Source organism: Melopsittacus undulatus, chromosome 10 (assembly GCF_012275295.1).
Source record: "Melopsittacus undulatus isolate bMelUnd1 chromosome 10, bMelUnd1.mat.Z, whole genome shotgun sequence".
NCBI lineage: Eukaryota > Metazoa > Chordata > Aves > Psittaciformes > Psittaculidae > Melopsittacus > Melopsittacus undulatus.
This window is the reverse complement of record NC_047536.1, coordinates 7903381-7922658: the sequence shown is the minus strand read 5'-3', so window position 1 is coordinate 7922658 and position 19278 is coordinate 7903381. Positions and strand designations below refer to the sequence as shown.

General features: G+C 38.9%; 1 protein-coding gene across 4 annotated transcripts in view; it reads left to right on the top strand.

The window, feature by feature from the left end:
- Positions 1-16359: 16359 nt before the first annotated feature.
- Positions 16360-19278, top strand: part of ADRA1B (adrenoceptor alpha 1B) — a 28881-nt gene continuing 25962 nt past the window's right edge. The window contains exons 1-2 of one of the 4 annotated variants that reach the window (XM_031045374.2): positions 16369-16469; positions 16537-16651. The gene's annotated coding sequence lies outside the window, so the exon portion shown is untranslated. Of the gene's footprint in view, positions 16470-16522; positions 16652-19278 lie in introns of those variants that run through there. The other 3 variants (XM_005144978.3, XM_031045377.2, XM_031045375.2) reach the window with 3 other exon arrangements.

Sequence of the window (19278 nt, the reverse complement as noted above, 5' to 3'; positions counted from 1 at the left end):
CTTGTCACTGTTCTGACATGTACTGTACTGTGCACATCACACATCTGAGTAAAGGTTTCCCTGCTCTTTCTAGTAATTACAGTGTGGTTGTAGTTTTCAGTAGTTACTAGCTTCTTTCCTTCTCCTTCTAGTAACCACTGTGTGGTTAAATAGTTAATAGCTCTTTGTGTTTTCCAACTGGACAGTTCTCTCTCTTTTCACTCTGGAAGGTTGCGGTTGTTCAATAAGTGCAACATATTCCCTTAAAACACCCTGGTTACTTACAGACAATGTGAACACAGGCACATGATTTTTTTCTTTCTTTTTTTAAACTGCTTTGTCTCTTTGGCTCCTGGATTGTGGTCTTTTTTTAACTTGTAAATTCATTTCCTGTTTCTTATTTTTGTTGTTTACTACACAGTCCCTGAACTATGTTTTGCCTTTTGATGAACATTCCCTCTGGTAAAACCAGCAGTACAACAGGCCAAACAGGCAATGGCAGCTGAACTCACTCCTCCAATTGGAAGCAGAGCCACTCTTATTAGCGTAATTAACTTTTGTAGCTTACAAGAGCATGCACCCTCAGTGATCTACAGTATGCAGCTGGTGATTAAATTCCAAAAAGCTCATTTCACCAAGACATTTTGTTCTATTCCAGTTCTCCTGGGACAATCACATGGTCATTCAAAAATTGTTGAGATGCACTACTCTGTCATTAAAAGGAGCTGAGAAAGCTCCTAATAGAGACACAGATTCTCTTTTGAATCAGACTACAACAGACCTAGAAATAACTGAGGAGAAAACAACACTATCTTGAAAGCCAGATAACAATAGATGAATGGAGCCAAGAAGCAAAAGCAATACACCAAAAATAACCAAAATACAAATAACCCCCCAAACAATCAAAAAACCCAAGCAAGGATTGGAAAAAAGAGCAGGAAAGTGTCACTGGAGACAGTCACAAGGGATGGTGAAGGGAGAAGTGCACAACACCACGAAATGAATAGTACCTTCAGCTATCAGCAGGGTAGCTGGTGGGGAAAGGGAAACCTGGTTGAGGTGGCCATATATCTGTGCGAATCCCTTGTGGGTACAGAGATACCATCTAAAACCAATTCCCTCCCTGTAATCTCTGCACCTTGTGGGCATTGGGTGTTCAATGGATGTTCAGATATTTCTAAGCTATCAAATAGGTGGGGTTTTCCCTGGCATTGGTAAATGTATCACTACTGCTTCATTGAACTGCATTCATTATACATTTCTTCAATGAAACATGTAGTCACTGGCCTGAAGAAAAACATGGAGATCACTGATAGGCTCTTTGTATAATAACTAATGATTAGAAGGGATTCTAAGTCCCATCTGATTGTTAAGTAAAGAAAGGCAAATGGTAAGCATTGGAAAGTCTGTTGAAGCTTTGGCAGAAACAACTCAAAAATTGGTTCTTGAGGGAAATTATACCCTTGGATATTCAAAAACCAAATAATTCTGTCCAAAAGCATTTACTCTACATGAAAAAAAAACGGCCTTGCCATTAAAAAACTGCCTGAAAAGCAAATAATTTTCCCCCTGAAAGCTGATTTTGTCAGACTAAAGTCAGTAATTCTCACTCAGTTCAGCACCAGGATCACACTGAAGCTTAAGCTGCACAGCAGCCACCCCTCCTTCTCACAGATGCAGGCTTTCTTCCTGGATGTCTAAGGAGCAGTAGGTCCCACCCCACACTGCCTCATTGCACCCAGGGACCCCACTTGGGCATCACCTTGCCACAGGGAGATACTCAGACTGCATCTCTCCAAGACAATTTAGGTAGCACTTCTGGCTTCTACCTTCCCTTGCTGTCTGCAGGTCAGGTAAGCATCTGAATGAAAATAGTTTTGTAATGTCAAGGGCTCACCAATGACTAGCATCTTCCTTTTGCACCATATATGTGTGTACTGTACAAATTCCTGGCCACTTTGTCATCCCATCCTTTCAGCTTTTTTCTCTTGTCTGTTTTCTTTTTTTAAATAGAGTCCTTGGATAACCTTCAGTTGTCTGACTGAGGGTGCTGCTTCAGTCCCATATACCTTGTTTTATTAGTCTTTTGCTACAGGCATCTTCTTGACAGTACATTCCAGATCTTCTACTAGAAATATGTGTTTTGTCTCCATGCCTCTCAGATGGTAAGCTTTTTAGCACAGGGACTGACTCGTTTTTTTCTGTCGAAGAACACTCTTACTCCATTCATTGCAGACCTCTATGCAAATATTGTATATACAGGTTTATGGCACAAAGATACTGAACAACTGTAAATCTTAATTACAACTCATGGTATATTCCTTGTTTAATAATTACATTATCAACCAAATAATATCTGTCTTACTGAAATTAAACAATACATGGTTTTTGGAAACTCTCACCTATAGCCAAACATCAGTCACTGTGGAATGCTTGCCTGGAAGAATGAAAGACCAGAGAAGCCAACAGAAACATTCTACCCATTAGTGAGAGGTAAAATAAAAGACTCGGTTGCCTTAAAACTGAAACAAGCAAATAAATTCTCTGCTGCCCCAAACCCTGCCTAAACCTCAAAAAAAATGTTAACATCTTACGCGTGTCAAGAGGGTTATTTATGAAACTATTTTCTTGTCAGCCACTGCAGTACATTCCGTCCCTTTGCTAAGATACTGTAAATTCATGAATGATGAGTAAAAATCTTACTTTGGCAGAAATATTCATATTTATCTGAAAAAAAAGAAAATTATCAGCTTGCTTCAATGCTGAGATAGTATTTCTATCACTAGTGGTATGCAATTATACCATGCTCTCTTCCTGTGCTAAGGCTCTAATTTGTAGCAGACCATGTTAGCCCAGTAAAGGATTTTGGTTTGGCAGAAGCAGACTTGCTTCCTTAACAGCTTCAAAGTTTTCTTCTAGCATTAAACTTCAGGCTTTGTGCACGTTTTCTGTTGTGAACAACTGTTAACAGTCTTCTGCAGGGAGAGCTGGGTGCTGAAAGCACTGCAGTTGCCAGCCTGCCCTGCAGCTTCTGTGCATGGGTACCCAAGCCTCTGCTCGTAGAGCTAGGCTTGTAGCAAATCAGCTCAAAGCTGAAACTTCTCACTGGCAGGTTTTCATGTAGCAGCCTCTCACTCTCACCAGCTGAGATTAAAGAAAGCTTCCTGCCCAAAGTGTTGGGTTTTCAGTGGACCAGGATGATTTATGCCAAGTTTATGCTTTCCCAAAGTATCATGAGCTAGAAGAAGGCTGGTGTCTGGGAGATGATTGTAAGTGCAAATAGGCTCCATAAAGCAGTCTCACAAATAAACCAGTCACACAGATGCTTCCACTAAAGCAAAATACGTTTTGTTTCCTTTACCAAGTCGTAAAACAAGTATTTTATTGTTTAGGGGACTGATGATCTGAAACCGGATGAATTTCTATGGCCAGTGTTAAGCTGGAGGTTGCACTCAATGATCTAATTGTCCATCTGCCCATTAAAACTATGATCCTGTGAAACACAAGAATGTTTTTCAAAGAGAGCTAAACAGCCCTTGTTTGAGAATGGCTGTAAAGGTCTCTCCTATCACTCTGTAGAGATCAAACAAACAAAAGGGACAAGGAACCTCCTTCTATGCTGCAGCCCAAACTCCTCCCTAGGTGAAGAAAAGTCCCAAGCTGACTCCTCTGAAGCTAATCTCCTCCACATTTCAGAGATACCAGAACTGGACACTGATTTTCTTTGGTTTTGTTTTAAATGATAGCATTAAAATAGTTTGCTGTTTACAAAAAATGAATTGCAGCAGGTTTCAATAGAGCACGGCAGTAATTCACCTTGAATGGTGGGCACTCCTAGGCAGGCACAGGCACGGAAGTATTACAGAAGGAGCTCCTCATGAAAGTTCAATACTCCCTGTCCCAGAAAGCAGAATCCATACAGGAATGATGATGTTCTGCCTGAAAACTCTTGTGAGCAAACTGGTATACACTTGAGAATGGAATGGGAAAAGTTAATATAATTGAGTTTCCATTAATGGAATGTTAACCTCCTTGCTCATCAGAAAGAATGTGGATCATGAGTTTATAAATACATGTCTGTAATTATAATCATAATGCTTTATAAAAAAGAACAACCATTCTGGCTGGAAATTAGCTGTAAATTTCCACACAAACCTGAAATCTATTCTAAGCAAAGTGCAGTATGTGATCTAACAAATGCCAGTTTGGTACACGCTTCAAGAAGTCAGATATAAATCTGGGTAATGCTTTCAAATAGCCATTTACTAGCAATGAATGGAATACAAAAAAGCGGGGGGAGGGAGGAAGCTTTCCCTGGGCTGACCACAATTCCAGCTCATTAAATCCTCTTTTTTTTTTTTAAATGCAATGTTTGTTCTCATTATTTATCTTCATTTCATAACAGAACACTTGTTCTCAAGAAAACATAACTCTGTTCTCACACCCTTTCACAGTACATGCCAAACTTTCTTTCTGACATTCTTAGTTTTGTTGGTACTCCACTATGACTTGGAAAAAGTAGATACTGAATGACATGAGGGAACCATAAACTTTAGCAGAAGATGAGCATAATGCCAACAAATTATCTGTATAATCTTTCACAAAGTTAGCTGAGCTTCTGACCACTTGAAAAACAACCAGTGATGAAACTCTAACACACACAGATATTTACTGCTATAAGAAAGTCTTCAATATTCACCCAGGGAAACAGCCTCAGATTTGTAGGTGTTTTCTCATAGTGCAGACCTTCCATTTTTACAAAAGGCAGTAGCCAGGTAAAGTCACAGTGGTAATTTAGACTTATTTATGTTCACAATTTATACCAATTAGAACAGTTATTCTTTCATAGAACCACCACTAAAAAGATGATATGCTTTGAGAGAGAAGGGGTTGAAACCCAGCTGATGATTTCCAAAAGGAAAACTTCAGCTCTGCTTGGCAAACCCAAGTTCTGTCAGTTAGCCTGATGAGCAACATTTTCAGCACGCCCAAGGCCAAATGCTAGGAAGGAATCTGTGAGAACCTCAGTTTTCAGTGTTGTTGGTTCTTCTCTTTCCAGTTTGACAAATTTAGATACTTTTTACTTATTTATGGAGCTTATATAAACAAAACTTCACCCACACAATATGCAATACCCATGAGATATACCCGAGGCCGGTGATTAAGATAAGGAGTCTAAGTAATACATCATCTCGGACCTCCCATACATTAAAAACAAACAAATTAAAAATAAAACCCAACCACAAACCTAAAAAACCCAGCAACTTTCAGAGATTTTAATTGAGTCTTACTTTGCCGTTCTTTCTAAAGATAGGTTTGGGTCACTTCATAGCACCAAAAGGAAAAGCAGCAATGAAGATACCTCAGGAGTCATCTTGAGTGTACTTATGTGCACTTCAGTACATATAGCTGCATTGTGCTAACACAGTTCACATGGGAGAGTGATGCAGAACAGTTGTGCAAGTAGAGAAACATCAGTTGTTTCTATTCAGAAATAAACACAGGGGGTCTGAGTCAAGCTCTCATTGCCAAGTACCACTGATCCATACTCAGACTTGAATTCCCCACTCTCCTTCTTCCTCCCTCTATCTCAATCCAGAAGATGAATAAAAACTATTAATTTCTTTAAAACTTAATATGTTTAAAATTCAAGTCTCATTGTGGCTCAGCCCGTTTCTAATTAATATCTGTTTCACTGTTTTTGTGTTTTCCATTTCACTGAGCACAACAGACCCCTGATCAGTCCATCTCCTTCCTGAAACAGATATGAAGCTGAAAAAACAATATGAACTTCTCATTTATTCAATCACCAAAAAAACAGGGTCCTGCACTCTGTGTTCAGGCTCTCATTGAATTTTATTCTGGTTGGAACATTTTAATAATAAAAGATATTAAGATCCCCATGATCAGTGAATATTCATTAATGCAAAATCACATAGCAATTCCTTATAATTATATGAAGTGTCCAAAGCACTGACCATTGAAGGAAATGATAATTAAAGTTATTAAAATGAATTAGAAAAAGAGTAGTAATTAAATCCCAGTTGCTAGAATGTAAAACTGCTCTGCAACTAAACAATATGGATGGCTCCTCCAGAAAAGTTAATGTTGGTAACATTTCTTTCCTTATAGTTTAATTTAGTTAATTTAAGCTAATTTTTATGGTAGGTTTTTTTTTTTTGCCTTAATAAACGTATGTGAATAAAATTCTTTACCCAGCAAAGTTTTTCTAAGATCCTGCTGTATTTTCTATGAAATGCATATTGTTCAAGTCTTTCATTTACAAGAGACACCACTGCATTAACAGGCCTGGTAAAACATCATGGTCTTATCACTGGCTGCAGAAATAACAGCTCGGTGGTAGAGTTGATGCAGCAAGCAATGCAATTTGTGAACTACTCCTTTTTTCAAATGGAAGTGGTGACAACCAATACTTCTCCTCATCTTAACCTTATCAGATTTACTGCAGTAAAAATCTGCTTTCTCTTCCCCAGTAAACATCTCTAGAAACAGGCTCTCGTTCTCCCTCTGGTTCAGTAAATGTCTTTTCTTTCAGCACACAAAGGTTTAGGCTGCAGCAGTGGCCAGGAGCCTTTATGTACTAAATGGAGGGAAGGGAGGCAGTGCTGATGGAAGGAAATCCAAGGGCTGCTCTCACACCTGAGAGCAACTAGAGCTAGATTCCTCTGCTTTGCTGAAAAGGCAACTAACATTTACTGGCTCTTAGCAAATAACCTCATGCCAGTGAGGTAGATCTCTGATGTTTTCTTCCACATCAGGCACCATTTGCTCGCCCCAGAGTTTTTCCAGCAAACAATTGCTTTTTCAAACTGAATCTGCTCAACAGAAGTATATATGAAATGGAATACACAACCTCATAAGTTTTCTCACCTTACGAGTTCATCCTCCTATCAGAAAACTCAGGGCTCTAATCTGAACCTCTGAAAAGAATGAAGTGTACGGATAGAAGCTGAGTCAAACTGCTATACTTCCTCAGATTATATGTCCATGTTTACAGTTCTTCACCATCAAATCAGCCTGAAATTACACATCTGAAAGTATGTCCCCTCTGCAATAACCACTACTACAGCCAATGAAAAGGCATTTAAGCACAATAGGTAGTTCATTACCTTCCCCTGTAATATCAGCTCAAAGAACAAAACGCAATGAGACATTTTCTTGGCTTCTGGATGCTAACCCAAGTACTTTGGTAGCTCAGCTGGCACCTCACTGTTTTGGAAGAAAGAAAGATTGATCTCATTTTCCCTTACCAAAACTGGATTCAGAGCACTTTGTATGTACTCTTTGCTAAATCTTAGGTTGTGAAGAACATCTGCATTTTTTGACAGCTAAATGCACACAGCAGACTTCAGAAAAGCTTTTACTGAGACTGACATATGTTGCAATTCCACTGGTTTTGCTGTGAAGTCAGTAACACATTTAATAGTTTCAGTGGCAGGTGACAGTGCTATCCTTAATGTTAAACTATTATGGAAAACTGTTTTATCACTGTTAAAGATGGATTTCCTATAGTTGATATTGAAAACAGCTTAGCTACATGAACCAAATGGTTTCTAATGCTATTGAAAACCTTTTGATAAGATTCCTTCTCTCCTGGGAGAAGAGAGATTCTATTAGATATGTTGTTGGTTACCTTGTATTCTTTCTTTTCAAAAAATTATGTGTAACTCAGTTTATTGAAAAGGTCTTGAGTGAAACTCAGCAGCTCCTATAGCTGTAGAAGCATCCTTACTTGAAACAAGACACGTCTGAGTGATAATATGCTCTTACCATAGACTAGGAGCCCTAAGCTGATGTAACAACAGCTTTAAAAAAGCAGTCTTGCTAGTAGTATGTCATAATAAACTCATGTTTTGAGCTATTAACTTACATTGTTCCTATTGGCTTTAACTGTTTCACTCTTTGGAAGAGACAAATTAGTGTCTATGAAGACGAAAGCAAAAAAATGTCCATGTGGTGCTTTGCCAACAATTTTTTCCACAAGATTTTGTATTTCTGTAGTAACATCTTTAGAAAAGCCTGCACAGTCACCATCTATTTGTCTCAGAATATTGAATAATGTATCTTGATTAGGTTGAAAACCAAACTAATTCTGTCTGTGGTGCTTTCCCCCATCCAGTCCCATGACCTCATCCTGATATTCAAAATAATATTTTCCCACAGGTCAGGGGATACAAAAATAAATATATTTCCACAGACGCAAGTTGAAACCATTTCAATGACTGTACCTCACTTCAGAGACATGCTCCAGCACGAGTTTGCACTGATCACTATCCAAAGCAAAAGCACTGGGGCTGTTTTGAGCTGTTGGAAGAACAAACAGAAACTTGTGCCTTAGGTTAACTGCAGCAGCAGATGTAGTAGTAGGGACACACCTAGTGAAGGGATGCTTTAAAAAAAGAAGCTTTTCACTCTTTAGGTGACTTTCTTACGTTCCCAGGATGATTTCTGGCAGCTAACCCTCTGATATCTTGAGTTTGGGTAAAGAAAAGGCTAAGATTAGTCACTATTTCCTTGTAATGACCAGAAGTGTTTCAAATACAGCAAAGTTTTAAAAGCAGGCATTTAATTCTTTACCCTACATTAGACACAATACACTTTGCATGTGATAAAGCTGGTGACATTTGCATTGTATCTGATTGTTTTATCAAACTAACAGATGATTTTCCCATTCAGCTCTTTTAAAAACACAATGACAAGAAAAATAAATTGAAATTATGTTCCCTATGGTAAGCAGTGAGCCCTCTCCCTCCTAAGGGGTGAAGGTTTGGAACCAGCAGTCCGTAGAAACACTTCATCAACAAAGCTTCCCTAGGTCCCTTGATGCCACTAGGTCCAAGAAATAGCATTTAGTCAACGAACTTCCACAAAGGTCATGAGATATCTGTGGGTTTACAGGCAAAAGCCGGCTTCTCTTCCTTTTTAACAAGGGTTGAACAAATCCCAAAGGAAACCACTGACATGTGTTGCCTGGAGCTATTTACTTGTACTGTTAATCCACCTCTAGTTGTATCCTTTCTCCCACATAGCCTCCCCCTTCTGTACAGAACTTTTATAGTATTTTAATCTCTAAGGATTTAATTCATTCAAATAAAGCCAGCCTGAGAGCAGACTTCTCTGCTGGATAAAGAAACACCCAGTAACTTAGCCACAAACAGGAACAGAGTTAGTATCCTACTTTCTTCCATTTAGATTTCTTTTAAAAACTTAGGCACCACTGGTACCAAGGATTTTGTCATGTTTCAGCATAGTTTTTGAGCCTCATGGTGAGCACATAGAGGGAAGACAAACACTACACAGAAGATTCTAACAGAGTAGTAACAGATTAGTAATGAAAAATACGTACAATTGATTGCATTCCTTGATAACTCTGAAAACACATTCCTTGATGGCTGAAAAAACTAGCAAGCTACCCGCAGCAAACTTGTCCTGTCCACACTGACACAGGCACACCAAAGCCAGTGCTCTCTGCTACCTGCAGTAGGCATTACAGTAACCCCTAATCATCATCTCCAGCACCTATTCATCCTAGGGAAGAGTCTTTCTGGAAACAGCACCTACATAAAGGATGCAAGACCTATATTTGTAATGTATAAAATACTTTGCATATGCACTCTCCAATCAGAATATGAAAGACAAACAAGACTTACCTTTCTCCACGAGAGAGCACATCCATCCAACCCCAAATTCAGCCTGACAACAGCTAGCACCATCTCAGGTGCCCAACTATTAATTAGCTTCTCAGGTGAAGTGATTTTGAGGAAAATCTTTCTTAATCCCTCATCTGTGGTGTGAGTTGGGAGTGTTTGTGGTTTTCTAAATTTCTGCTTTTCCTTCCGTCATTCACTATTGCTTTCTCATTTCCTATTTTTGTTATGCTCTATTTACAAACATTGGCTAAAGTCTCATCCATGCTGCTTATTTTGAAGATGCAAAAACTGCAAAGCCAGACTCCTAAGGGTTAGAAATGCTATGTATATTGAAGCTGGAGCTAACTTTTTCTCTTTGTTCATTCATTTTGAAACTTGAAGGAGATGAAGGTATACATATATATATGGGTATATATATATATATACTATAAGTAAATGCAATTACTGTCACACAGTTATGATAGTCATAACTCCTGTTATGACTGCTGGGACTGCATATGTGATACACATCCATTAAAGAGAAAATTCATCCCACCTCACCCTTCTTAGGAACCCCTACTTCAGCTGGTGAGCCAAAGAGCAAAGGTGGGAGGCTGGGAATATATGGTAAGATTATCTAAATCAGGTCTGAGATTTTTCTGTCCTTATACCCCTCAGTGCAATTCATACTGCTGCTGACCTCAGGGGAAGGGGACCTGACCTAAGCCTGTGTCTAATTTTAGTGTTTGTAGTCATCAGCCTTCCAGTATTGTCTTGGATATGTTGAGATAAGGGAATTCATGGGGTTTTGTTGGTTAGTAGCACAGCCAAAAAAGAACTGCCTAGAAGGCAAAAAGATGCAAGGGCTTTTCACCCTGTTGAATGCTAAACCTCATCTGCAAACAATGGGGATAATAGAAAGCCTTTTGAAAATAAATCAGTTTGCAAGAATACTTCTATAGTCAAGACTGTCAGATGCTGAGATGCATGCACTGGTGAATAACTGTAGAGCAAGGAGTGGTCTCCTAGCCTACACTGCAGGTACCTGGGAATGCACATAAAGATGCAGTTACATGCTAGGGGCAGCACCTTGGACCCTCAGCAAAGAAAACAGCACTGAAAAACTTACAGGACACCAAAGGAGTTTCCATGGGTTACTCTCTTATGGCCTCATTGCCAGCCTGCCCTGGAAAGTCTTCAAGACAAAGGGTAGCTAGCAGTGTAGCTGTCACTTGGGTCAGTTGTTTTGGGAGACCCAGTCCAGCTCAGACACTGGACAGAGGCTGAGTATAACTCAGGCACCTCTGTATACAGAGAGAAAAATGTAGCCCTGCATCACCACAAGACCATCTGCCTGCAGCACTGACTCTTACTTGTGTTATTTTCTGAAAGACCCAAAATCTTGGAATAATTTTCACTTTCTCCAAACACTGTCTTGGCATCAGCACAAGATTCCAGTGTGCTGAAATTTCATTCATCATTCTTAACTGATCAATAGTAAATACCAAATGCTATTCCTCACAATTGGCTAAAACTGTGCACTGTATTCTCACTTGTAAAACAAGTATTTAACTGCATTTGTATCCTTCCAGCCTTTTATCATGGTGCTGAGAAAGAAGATCCTATTCTAGAAGGAGGAAATCTGCAATGAACTTTAAGCTATCCTGACCACATATTTGTAGGGAGTTAATGCTCCGTGCAACCACAAAACATTAACTAAGTTTATTTTAATAAAATGTTCATTAACTTGCTATTAGATATAACCCAGAACATCCACACCTCTGTCAAAGCATCTGTCATAATTCTGCTGAAAACTCATCTAAGTAAAACCCCATCATGTTCATTATTCAATCCATAAATGTCTAAATAAAAAGTGAAGGAGAATGATGAATCACAAGTCTGTAGAAACAGCAGTGCTCAAGCTGTGAGTTGCACCAGCAGTCTCCTCATCTAACGTAAATCACTGCTGTGTTAAACCAGCCTGATGTAGCCATGACTTGACTGAAGTAATAGAAAGAAAAAAGTGGTCATTACAGCACAGAACGAGTAAAACACCAATAAAACAATGTCTGGAGAAGTTCAACCTCAGGGGGGTAATAAACTTGAACTAATTTCATTAAATAGGAGAGGAAGCAAGCGAGTTTATAAGTTACAAGAAGAGAGGTTTGAAATGACACTGTTGGATTTCTTTCTGGCATCAGTTCTTCATTAACTCCAGTGGCTGCCAACCTTCACACATGAGCTCAGAAAGCTGTCATGGCCTCATGACTCCCTGCTCCAATACCAGCACTCCTAGCTCTCCTAGTTCTAGGATATATTGAGTGCCTTTGACGATTTCATTCAAAGTGCATCTGATTTTGCTGGCTGCCACGTCATCAGTGTGCTCACAGGCTCACACTGAGAGGCCCAGGGCTCATATTTTTTTCCTTAGTAACTGCAAAGTTTGGCACATGCTGGTCTGGCCTAGACATATACAGGCAGGTCATGGGAATTGGTACTACTCAGGATGAGAGACAGGTGATGTTTTCAGAGGATTATGTCCTTCAAGGTAGTGACCTATGCAGATTTCAAGCTCTTCTCCATTCAGATGTTCTGCATCATAAGGGCTACATTTATATCTCACAAGCCTGTGAATCAGAAATCCAGATGCCTTTGCAGGACATCTCTCCCAGCAGCATTGGCAAAGCTCTAGAAAATACTTCTCATTTTTTGGCTGTCCTTTTTCAGCAGTTCTATGGGTCAATCAGTTGAAATCCGCAGCTAGATTCAAGTAGCACACTTAGCAAAGCCCTCTGAAATGTGGGATGGCTCATAAACAAAACAAGCAAAAAGCAGTCTGCATCATATCCTTTAAACGAATACAAATGAAGAAGACCATTTTGGAGATATCCAGTCTAATATAATTTCTGTTTCTGTCACACCAAGTAGGTCAACGGCATGCCTAAACATCCATAAAATGTGGGACAGCTGGCATAATGCTCAAGAAAAATAAATATTATGACATTAAATGCTAACGTTGCTCCTTATCAAAGGACATTAATAATGCTTTGCATATGTTCATCCAAGTCTAGGAAACAGAAAATATGTATGTATATCTGTTAGAGGATTAAAGGATAAATTCAGCAACAAAAAGTTGGTAGGGATGATGGAACAGAGTGCCAGGATAGGGAATAGATTTTCAGTATTCATTAAATGTTGTACTGTGCTATTAAACTGAAACCATTTTGCGATACAGAGAAGCTACCATACATATAGTGGAGTATAACGTTACATCTGAATGTTGCTTGCAATTCTTTAAACTTACCATTTTATGTACTTTCACATAGAGTAATCCCATTTCCTTGTAACCTATCTATGCAGTGTGTAGAACAAATATTGAAATCATTATATACAAATAAAACACTGCATCTGCTCATTGATGAGCACAGAGATATGAACAACCCAGGTTCCAAAATCATCCTCTGATTAAGGATGCTTCCTAGTTAGGAAGCTGTAGAGAAGATAACTTTAGTTGGAATGCAAGGTTTGCATATAATGAAAATTATATCATCATGTTCTTTAATTTGTCTAATACAGGTTTTTTAAAGACCTGATTGGTAGGACCTGTACCTATTACATTCGATAAACACTGTCGCAGTGAGCCAACTGCACTCGCATAGGTGTCAATAAAGAATAAAGAGATAATGCAGACTGTAGTCATAAGAAATATGATAGTCATAAGAAAATAACTTTATTATTTACTACCACTTTTTAAAAGACTGTCATTTACGATTATTAATTTTGTGAAGGTTACCCTCATTCTACTAACTAAACTTGTTTCTTCTATATAAAGCAACAATAAAAACAGTTTATAAGTAACAATCATACCTTTCTCCTTAAAATGTTTTTTACATGCAACAGTTATACTAAAGTATTTTTAGGGTATGGAGAGATAACATTTATAAGTAGAAAAGTAACAAATGCAGGCAAATTACTTAGTTGATGATAGTGTGTTCAATTAGCCAATTTCATATAATACAAGACTAAACCCACTATTTTTAGTAAATAGGCAAAATCCATTTATTATGGAAGACTATTTTTTTTCTAAGACATGCAAGTACACTAATAAGATCCATTTTCCTATGCAAGCGTTTTTAGCTAAAATACAAAAGATCAAAGATGTGTAAAAAGCTTTTTGTCTTTTGAAATGAAGCTTGAGACTGATTTATGAGAAGTGTGGCCATATATAAAAGGGAAAAAAGAACCCTGAAATGAATGTAATGTGGCAAAAATGAAATAGCTGGTCAAAAAAGTTCTACAGTGAAACGTCTTATTTCTGACCCCTTTAGTTCTTTTTGTTCAATAAATTAAAGCATTAATCCCATTAAGTTTCCATTTACTTACAGGGCCAACATTTTACCTGGAAAACTTGATGCAGATCAAAAAGTTCTAAGAAAAGCAAAGAATATATTTTATAATGAGTGTCCATAACACCAAGATTACAGAATACACAGGCTCTGGCATTAATTTCCTAACTACAGCTCTACATCTCCAAGCAAAATTAAAACTATGGAATTGTACTGCTATTTGTGAGGCTGCCAGGGACTGAAGCCACATCTTGTCATTTTCAGAAGATCATTTTGGGTCAGACTGCTCTGAATCATCACAGACAGAGCTCTGGATCTCCACATCAACATGGATAGTGGCTAAGCAAACAGCTGCAGCCTTCCAGCTGAACTTTCACTCACTACCCAAACAGGGAAGAGCAATGAATTGTAACCAGGCTGAGAACTCCAGCACTCAGCAGTTAAATTAGTCCAGTTCTGAAGAGAATATTACCAAAGTATTGTTAGTTTTAATTTCACCTGAATAGAATAAATAACAAGGAAATCAAAACAAGTCCGTAATGCTGACCCGTGAGCCTCTGTTCCTGGCTGTGCCCCTGCACATTACTTCCTTACTAAAGCTATAGTAACCTCAGGATGCACTCTAAATTTAATGCAGTCTTATGTATTTCGAATATGTTTAATTCTGCTTTTTTAATTGTGTGAATAAAAGCCCCACTCTCAAAGATATTTATTGAAGATGTATGTTTTCTTAATGTATTCTCAATATTAGCAAATTACTTTCAGACTCTTCTAATAATGGCAAATAAGAACCTCAGAGATGCAAAGCTTCAGAAAATTAGAGTATGCCTTAAGTCATGCAAAATTAATGAAGTTCCTTATTACTTATCAAAAATCTCCAAATCACTCAGATTCATTATACAGTATTTAATGATCTTCCATGTTCTTGGTTTTTAACGTAAGTTCAGATATGGATCTGTGAATTATACAGGGGTTTTGCTCTCTACTTCCCCCTTTATATTAAAGAATGTCTGAGACAAATACCCTGCTGCTCTTAATTTGCTGAACACATGGTCACAGTTTCTTCCTCTGGGGCTTCCCTTGCTACTGAAGGAATAGTGTCTTGGCTGTCATTTAATGGATGATGGAAGATTACACTGCACATATTAGAAACATGGTTGGTAGACTTTTAGCAGCAGCAAAACACATTAACTGTCCATCTGAAGTTTCCCACCAGAAGAGTGAGATTACTGTCAAACACTGTTCCTGGTGGGAGTTTCTAAACATTCCTCCACATAGACTTCACCCATTACAGTTCCCCCCATCCTGTTGCTTCCCCTCAGTTCCCTCCACTGCCCATGACTTTATCTCACTTGTAGGCAGCAGCTCCTTCTAAAAATACAGCAGACACGTGAGAGCAATCCTGGTAACCTTATGGCAAACCTCTGTGCACCAACAGTGATCACCACTCCAGTCCTTGCCATGATTGTGGAGCAGCCGCCTCCACCATCTCTGGAAGTCCCCAACAATACCCTTCCAGTACACACCTTCCCTTATTCCTGGGGACATGTAGCTATTAACACAGCTTTATGACTTCTTTAGTCAAAAAGAAAAAAAAGGACCAGTTTTCACCCTACTCCAGGTACAACTAAATGCTGAGCTACTCCTTATCTACTCACTGCTCCAAAATTTACCTAATCCTCCTGCAAGCATGCTAGAGAGTGTATCTGCTAGCCAGGTACCCAGCTGAAAGCATTCAAAGAACATTGCCGGCCTGGAACAGGCAGGCAAAAAGGAGAAAACTGATGCAAAGAAAATCTCTTTGACAACCATGGAAAGGACGTGAAGTATGAGAGACATATGGGTGAGCAGTTAGATGCCCCACTAGAAACATAGAAGAGGAATTTGAATGCTGGCTTACATGTAATTCAGATGAATAACTTTGTCATGGAGCTATCTCACTATCGGCCTTTATCTCTCTGATACTGATCAGGACTTCCACCCTGTCACATAACAGTAGGTGAAAGCTTAGCAAAATCTCCATGTTCCTATGGAAAGTTTGGATTAAACAGAATTTAAAACAATTTGTGATGAAAATCTGTTTCACTGCAAAGTTCTGATCAACATCTCTAAAATGCTTGCTTATCAGAACACAGTTTGTTTCAGACACATTCAAGCCTTTCCTGGTGCGATCCAGCAGTAAATGAGGAGAAAAAAATAGCTGTTATCCCCTACTTGGGAGTTACCTTCATTTCTTCTAGTAGCAGTTTACATTCATCATGCAGCTGCTGCAAGCGAAACTTGCCGTTTGAGACGCATCATATAGTCAGCAGCACTGAGATCACCGTGACGTGCAAAGCAAGGCAAGAGAATCACCCCTTCAACCATTCCAAAAATACTCCTGCCACAGCCAACAAGAGTATGCGCTGCAGCCGATCCAGACACCACCCAAAAGACCCAGGTTATACCTCCAACCACTCCATTTTCCCAAGACTGAAGGACATCACAGAGACAGGTACATCACTAAAGTTTTCAGTTGCTCGTTTATTTTTAAATGCTGATGTTATTTCTCTCTGTAACAGCCTCAGAGTCACACAACAGACTAACAGGCACTCACCCTGTTAGTATGCGTAAAAGGCTACAGAGGCTCTGTGAAAAATTCACTCTAGCAGAAGCAGAGACACAGGAATCATGATTGTAAGTATAAACAGAAGAAAATCACACTGTGCTAAAGAGGGTCTGAATATCTGTATATATATCTGCATGTGGGAAGGGGAAAAGCTTGGCTGTTTACAAAATTGTATTTTCCTCTCAGATGGTAATAGTGCCTTTCTTATATATCACTCTTCAGCTAAATGTCAGAAGGTATTTGACTTGAAAGACAGGCATTGTCATTTCCTTGTGAAAGGTAGAGAAACTCAGGCACCGGGAGAGCGCATCACTTGTCTAAATTCACTCAGTAACCCATTAGAACAGCTCAGACTACAATTACTATCTCGTCATGCTCAGGCCAGTGCCCTACCTAGTAGCAGCACTGCTTCGCCACACCAGACCCCAGAGGAGGGCTGTAACCAGAGAACTAGCCTGAGCAGAAGAGATAGCAGTCCAAAAGCTGAGGAAAGGTGCTGTGACATTTGTGATATTCTTCACATATGTCTTACTGCTACTAACTTGATAGTGCCTTTCCGTGACATATATACACAGGCAAATCATTCACATAAAATCATGCGGGTGTTTTCATCAAAAAACATGCATGACAAGAACTTTTTTCTCCATCAGCTCTAGAGAAGTCCAGGATCTGTTTCAGGCTGCAGCTACTTTAAGATCATAGTGAAGATGAAAGTGACATACATGTTATATTGAGGCAGTCTGATTTTATCCTTGCAATTGTAAATACTTTTTGTCCCTGAGTATATTTTAATATATTTATGGTAACATCACACACTCAGGTGATAGGACTGAAGACAAACAGACATAAGGATGAGATGCAGACACAGTATTGTTCTGAAGGTTCTCCAGATTGGCAGCTGTTTCTACTCTAGACATCTACTGCAGTGCTCGGAGATAAAGGCAATAAGTGAAATTAAACCTTTTCTCCAACGCAAATTCCAAAAAGTCTTCCAGTGCAGCACAGAATTAAAACTCTCTTAGTTCTTTTGCAGTTTTACTACCATAACATACTCATTTAATTTGTGATGGAAATAGCATGCTCGAGTTCTCATTATACAAAACTTTAAGCCTATTCTAGAGTTTCATTTGTCCCCCTGCAACTCTCCATTGAGTTTGCTTAGGCTATAAATAAAGATCTCTTGGGATCCTGGATCTTGCCTTCTGAACAAAAATTTCAGTGACTCATTCTCATACACATTTTCTTCCATTATCTTCATCATGGGCAAATATTCATGTTCATTCCCAAAGGTCAGAAAGAAAGGAGCTGTGACAAGTCTCCTATCAGTAAGTCAGAACGCTCGTTCCTTAGATATCCTTAAAGGTGAGTTATTTTTTAATCAACTACTGTTGAAGCAGTTTCTGGATACAACTGTATCTCCTTAAGCCACAGAGATGTTGGGCGATTCCTACCCAAAAAAGGAAAGTTGCTAATCAGAAGAGTGGTGCCAGACTGACTGACAAGTCTAATGACTTCATTTGGCATCACTAACTTGTAAGCTAGTCGACGCCTTATTGAATTGTTTTTTCTAATGGATATGGATGGTGCTGGAGTCAAGAATGTCATTCTTAATTACAACAAATATTAACCTGAGTAATAGACTTGGAATGCACAAAGTCTACTGAGGCACTCCCTGGTGGGGACACAAATTAGCCAAATAGCACCCATATATCAGCTCATCAACAGATTATTTCTGAAGTATCAGTTTCTATTTGTTTGAAACATGTATTTTGTATAATTAAAAAAACCCAGGGACAAAAAAATCATTGGCAATATCTCAAAACACAGATTTCTGAGGATGTTGTCAAGTGTCTAGTGCTTTTCATACACTGCAATGTACCATACCCATTAGTGCATTCAGCTTTTCCAAAATACTCCCATGATATGTCCCTCCACATTCTTCTGCAGATTTATGCAGACAGTTACTGAGAGCTCTCATGTATTTCTCTGATCTTTCCCTGGATGCAGTTACTCATAGATCTCCTTCGTCACTTAGTTCTTTACACGAAACACTAGCAAGATAATGAGATGTTCTTCAGGACAGATATTTATAACTGGATGTGCATCTTGCATTGTGCAATGTTGGTGAGGGACAGCTTGTACAATGATCTTGCAAAAATTGTCTGAAACTATGTTTTGACCTGATGGGTCAAAACTGCTGCCTTTAGCTCACTTTTATTTCTGACTCACAGTGACTTCTGACACTTTCCAGAATAACTCTTGCAATGAGCATATAAAAAAATGTAAATTCCATCAAAATCCTACTTGTTACCACAGTTAAGCTATAGCCTGAAGCAGCTGCATTCTGTAGCACCACAGTGCTTTGGTTTTGGTAAATGAATCCAAGAACAGATATTCATGTGGTTATAGGCCTTTTCAGGATAAGGCCCTTATCTTGTTCCCTGGTGTTGCAGCTAGATTGTTTATGTAAGAAAATGACAATTTGATAGCTGTGTTTAATAAACTACTGCTAGCTCAGTGAGGAATCTAGAGTGCTACTGAACTATGCAATCTCCCTTACACTGAGCTTTATGCTGCCAGTAAACCTCCAGGTTATAGTCAAGGGACTGGTTACGGACTATAAAGTTCTTGATAGCTCGAATGCCATCAGCTTTCCTTCCTTGTCCTGCTGTACAATCTGCATTTGGCACTAGAA